This window comes from Lactuca virosa, chromosome 8 (assembly GCF_052849685.1).
Source record: "Lactuca virosa cultivar CGN04683 chromosome 8, Lactuca_virosa_CGN04683_v6, whole genome shotgun sequence".
Taxonomy (NCBI): Eukaryota; Viridiplantae; Streptophyta; class Magnoliopsida; order Asterales; family Asteraceae; genus Lactuca; species Lactuca virosa.
Window position 1 is genome coordinate 216,011,472 of NC_136433.1, and position 5,097 is coordinate 216,016,568.

General features: G+C 42.2%; 1 non-coding gene across 1 annotated transcript; it reads right to left on the reverse strand.

Annotated features, from left to right (window-relative positions):
* Positions 1-626: 626 nt before the first annotated feature.
* LOC145135338 (small nucleolar RNA R71) lies at positions 627-733 on the reverse strand. The gene has a single exon (XR_013719801.1). It is a non-coding gene; the product is annotated as a small nucleolar RNA R71 (small nucleolar RNA).
* Between the last annotated feature and the right edge of the window lie 4,364 nt (positions 734-5,097).

A 5,097-nucleotide genomic window follows, 5' to 3' on the forward strand; every position in this document is an offset into this window, starting at 1 on the left:
AATAAGAACAAGAACGCGAAGGAAGATCAAACGCCAAAGAAGACACCCTTGCAAGAACTAAAATCAGCCTTTTCAAGGAAGTCGGGGAAGAAGACTAAGACAGTGGAATCGAGTTCAGCCTCAAAGGATAAGGGCAAAGTTGAATAACTTGGTCCAATTCCTATTCCACACGAATCAGAATACGAATCTGACACAGAATTTGGACTTTATACGAGTGAACCCGAGGACGAGCCGGAGAACGAGATGGCAAATATAGATGAGATGGCCATGTGGGACTACAAGAAGCGCATTCGAGATGATGTGGGGCCGGGTTTAGTACATCCTACGATTCCTGCCAATGCCACATTCGAGTTGAAGGGACATATCCTTACTGCACTTAAGGATATCCCATTTTACGGGAAGGATCACGAGGATGCTTTCAAGCACTTAGACGAGGTGAACGATATTGCGGATTATTTTAATATCCCAATATCCCAAGGGAGACAGCTTTGCTAAGGATGCTACCAGTCACTTTCAAGGGAGCAACAAAAGACTGGTTGAAGGCACTCCCACCTGGTACAATCACCACATGGGCCCAATTGCGTGAGAGATTTCTAGATCAGTTTTGTCCACCCTCCAAAATCTCTAAACTCAAGAAGGCAATTGCCAACTTTGAGCAAAATCCGGGGGAGTCATTATACGAGGCCTGGGAACGCTACAAGGGGATGTTAAGGAATTGTCCTCAACATGACCTCAATATTCAGCAAGAGATGTCAATATTTTATGATGGGGTGAATGTTATGACTAGACAACTCCTTGATTCGCAAGGACCACTAACGAAGAAGAACCCAAATCAGGCTAAGGAGCTGATTGAAGAGTTTTCAAGGCACTCTCGTGAGTATCACAACCCAGGGCGTGATGGAATAAAAGGCAGTGGAGGTACACAAACTGAAGAGATGGCTGATGTGATGGCAATGCTTAGCACTATAGATAGGAGATTGACTCAATTGGACCAATCAATTCATGCAATTCGAGTTGGTTGCGAGAGATGTAGTGGCCCACACTTGACAAAGGAATGCAATATGGATGAATATGGAAAAAAGAAAGCTCAAGTATGCTACTCAAGTGGGGACAAGTATGATGACGATTGGAGAAAACCAAAGAAAGAGTGGCTGCCTTACGAAGAATACAAGAAGCAAAAAGAAGAGAAATTTAGGAAAACTGGCCGAGGCTTCTACCAAAGAGAGCAACCACCAGTTGAGAAGAAATCAGAATTAGAGACCATGTTGATGAAATTCATGGAAGCTTTAGCAAAAATACACGATGCTACTGACACTGCAATGGAAGAACAAAGAACTATATTGAAGAATCATCACGAAATGATGATAGATCAGCAAGCATTAATAAAGAATCAGCAAGCCTCCATCAATAACCTTGAAGTACAACTTGGTCAACTCACCACTTTGGTTAATGAGAAGATGTTCCCGAAAAATCCTGAAAACAAAATCCAATCTCACGTAATGGCCATAGATATTGAAAAAGAGGCGATTTCTGAGTTCCTAGAAGCCTTAGAAGTGGAGCCACAACAGCCCGATCCAAAGACAAAGAAGCCGAAGCTCGAAATTAAAGAATTTGCTGGAATACCCAGTTCACGTCATGAGCCCGCCATGCTCACGTCGTGGGCTCGGTCTGAACAGAAGAAATCCGTATCTGTTCCAGCTTATAAACCGCCTTTGCCATTCCCATCTAGAGCTAATCTCAGTTCACTGGAGAGAGAACATCTGGAGTTTATCAAGCAATTGAAGGGTATTCCTATCAATACTCCTTTTATTGATTCACTTGCAAAAGTTCCAGAATATGCTAAGTTCCTACAAGACTTGTTAGACACTCGTCAACAATTAAAGGAGAATTCTAAGGTAATTCTAAGTGAGAAAAGCTCAAAAGCTGTGTTGGGAGAAATACCTAAGAAGATGGGGGATCCTGGACGACTCACTCTCCCATGTGAGTTTGGGAATAATATGAAGGTTTATGATTTAGCCGATTCTGGGGCTAGCATAAATTTGATGCCTTATTCGTTTTATCAAAAATTAAATATTCAGAAGTTGAAGGCTACAAAGATGACTATTCACATGGCGAACCGTTTAGTGACACAGCCCCGGGGCATTGTGGAAGATATTCTCGTGAAAATTAGGAAATTCGTTTTTCCAATAGACTTTGTGGTTTTAGATATGAAATAAGATCCCAATGTTCCAATTATTCTTGATCGCCCGTTACTTAACACTGCTGGAGCTCTGGTTGATATACGGAAATCCAAGCTCACCTTGAGAGTTGGGGATGAGAAGGAAATTTTTGGAATAGAAGATGGTTTCCAAGGGAATCATGCTCGAGAAGAGGTTTTCAACATTGATGAAGAAAATGAACTTGAAGAATTAGAGAAGCTCATGGAAAAAGAAATCAAAACAATTCAACAAGTTAAAAGAACAAAACCAAGAGCATCTGTTCCATTTTTAGTTGAAGTCATTGCCTACACGAATCCAACTTCTTGGGTGAGCAAGGAAGATGATGAGATGACGAGTGATGAAGAGGAGGTTACATCAAAAATAACAAGTCCAGTGGTAAAGGAAGAAAAGGATACTATGGAGTGTAAGATAGAGACTAAAGGGACCAAACGCAACCTTGATGGAGACGAGGTCAAAGCTAAAAAGGAAAATTCGAAAAAAGCGTATAAAAGACGTGTTCAAGCTTACAAGAGGCGTTTCAAGGAACAAAAGATCCTAGTGGTGGACTCTTCAGATGACTCAACGTAGGAAGCACGGAGTCCAGCTCAAGACTCCTCAAAAAGAAGCGCTTCTCGGAAGGCAACCCGAGTTTGGTTTGCATTTTCTTTCTTTTTCTTTTTAGTTTTTAGCATATTTTTAGTTCTTAGAAAGTCGATCATGTCATCCGAATTATTATCTGCATAAGGAGTCATTAAAATCAAGTAGTAACACTTATTGAATATCTTACAAAAAATTAAAATTGGAGAAATTAATAAATTTCATGATCAGACAGGACTCACGACGTGAACCATTATGGGTTCACGACGTGAATTCAGATGAGATACGGGCATGGTTATTCTATATGATAACTATATTTTTTTTAAGCCCGCCCACTTTCAGTAATGACCCAATATATGCCTTAGCCTACTATCTATTTAATTGGCCAATTTTGGAGTCCAGATAAAACTCACGACGTGAACCATTCCGGATTCACGACGACGTAAGTTGTAAATTATTCGGGACCACAGATTCAAGGATAAGGAATCACTTTGACCTACCATTTGTTTATTCCTCACGAAGTGAAAACGGCAGCTGGTCCCCTCCGTCCGATATTGGCTGACAACCCCTCTATTTTCCTTTTTGCTTACGTAATACTTCAATCTAAGGTAATGGTTCTTAAGTACTAAGTTTAATTCTTCTCTAAAAGTTGAACTTAGGTTTAGGGTTTGTTAGTTAGTTGAAATGTATAAAATATGCCCTAGAATTCGTGAATTAGCCTTGGAATTTTGATGATTTATGGTTGAAAATAACATAGGAGTAAACCCCCAGCATTGTATTGGCCGATTTGTATAGGAACAGAACAAAATTTGACATCGATGACGAACTCACGACGTGAATTCTTAGGAATTCACAACGTGAATTCTGGGCTGAACAGTTTTCTGTTTCTTTTATTTCTAAACTTGTGGGTTGTTTCTTTTGGCTGTGTTTGTTACTAGTTTTTGCAGAAATGGGTCCTAGAAGGGAGGCACCTCTTGGAATTGCGGTTTTACACCCGTTTTACAATTTTCCCACAACAATGTCCCGCGACATCTTGACCCGATGGAACAACAAATTAGGGTGGCTCTACAACCGAGAGATTACAGTTGCTCCTACAATCAATTGGACGCGGTTGAGGGAAGTCAGGCTCGTGGAAAGGCTGTCCCCATTTTTGACAAAAATATTTATTGGAGATGGATACTCGTTCACTTGCTCGGGTTGGCTCAACCTATTTCGGATCCATGAGCGGGTGTATAAGGAATTTTGTGTTGAGTTTTTCTCAATAGTGACATTCCAGGAGACTGTCCAAGACCCACATTGGCCGCAAGCTTTGGTATTCCGGTTAGAGGGTGAGTATCGGGAGTGCAGCCTCGTTGAATTCGCTTGGAGGGTTGGTCTATATGATCGACGAGAGGCAATGACTCCCGAATTTGGTATGTTCTTGAGCGAGGCAGCTAGAGGATACACGGAGGGTGTCACTGGATATGCTTTCTGGCAAAATATTGCATCCGGGATTTTTAATTCCAGAGTGTCTCCCGAGAGTAGTATTCGGTCCCCTATCCACCGCTTACTCCACCGTTTCATCACATTCTCCATCAATCATAGGAGGCATGGAGATAAAGTAACAAAGCAAAATTTATTCTTCTTATGGTGTATCTTGCAGCCCGGAGTGTGTTGCAACATTCCTTATTTTTTGGCACGTTTTCTGGCCGGGTCTGCAGCTAGTTCTCGCCCGGCGAGCCCCATTTGTGGAGGGCAATTTATTACGCGTTTGGCCCACTCGTATCATTTGGTTGTCCCTGATATTACTCGTTCCATGACTTGTGTGGATGAGCATGAGTTTGGCATGGGGTATTTGGAGACCATGCGGGTTGTCAGAAATTTTGGGTCGCATTGGGGAATAGTACCTTCAGATGATGAGGGTAATGAGGGTGATGAGCAGCCTGATACACAACCAGAACAACAACCACAGCCACGACCTAGGAGAAGGAACGTGAGAGGAAGAGGAGAGAGAGGACAGCCAATGCATCCACCCGCACCCATGGTAGGAGCACCTTTTGGGAATGATATGGCTGGGTATTTTGACCACTTATCTTTGAGTGTCAACTGGATTGGGGGTACCATGCAGAACGTGGTTCCACACCTTGGGGTGGAGCAGCCGCCTCATTTGGGGTATCATTACCCAATTTGCCCGAGGTGGACGGAGTATCGAGGACATGGAGGCGACGGTGCGGGCACTAGTAGAGCAAACGAGGAGGATGAAGATGATTGATCATTTAGTTTTATTTTGTTTATTTTAGACTTGTTTGATTTGTTTTATTTT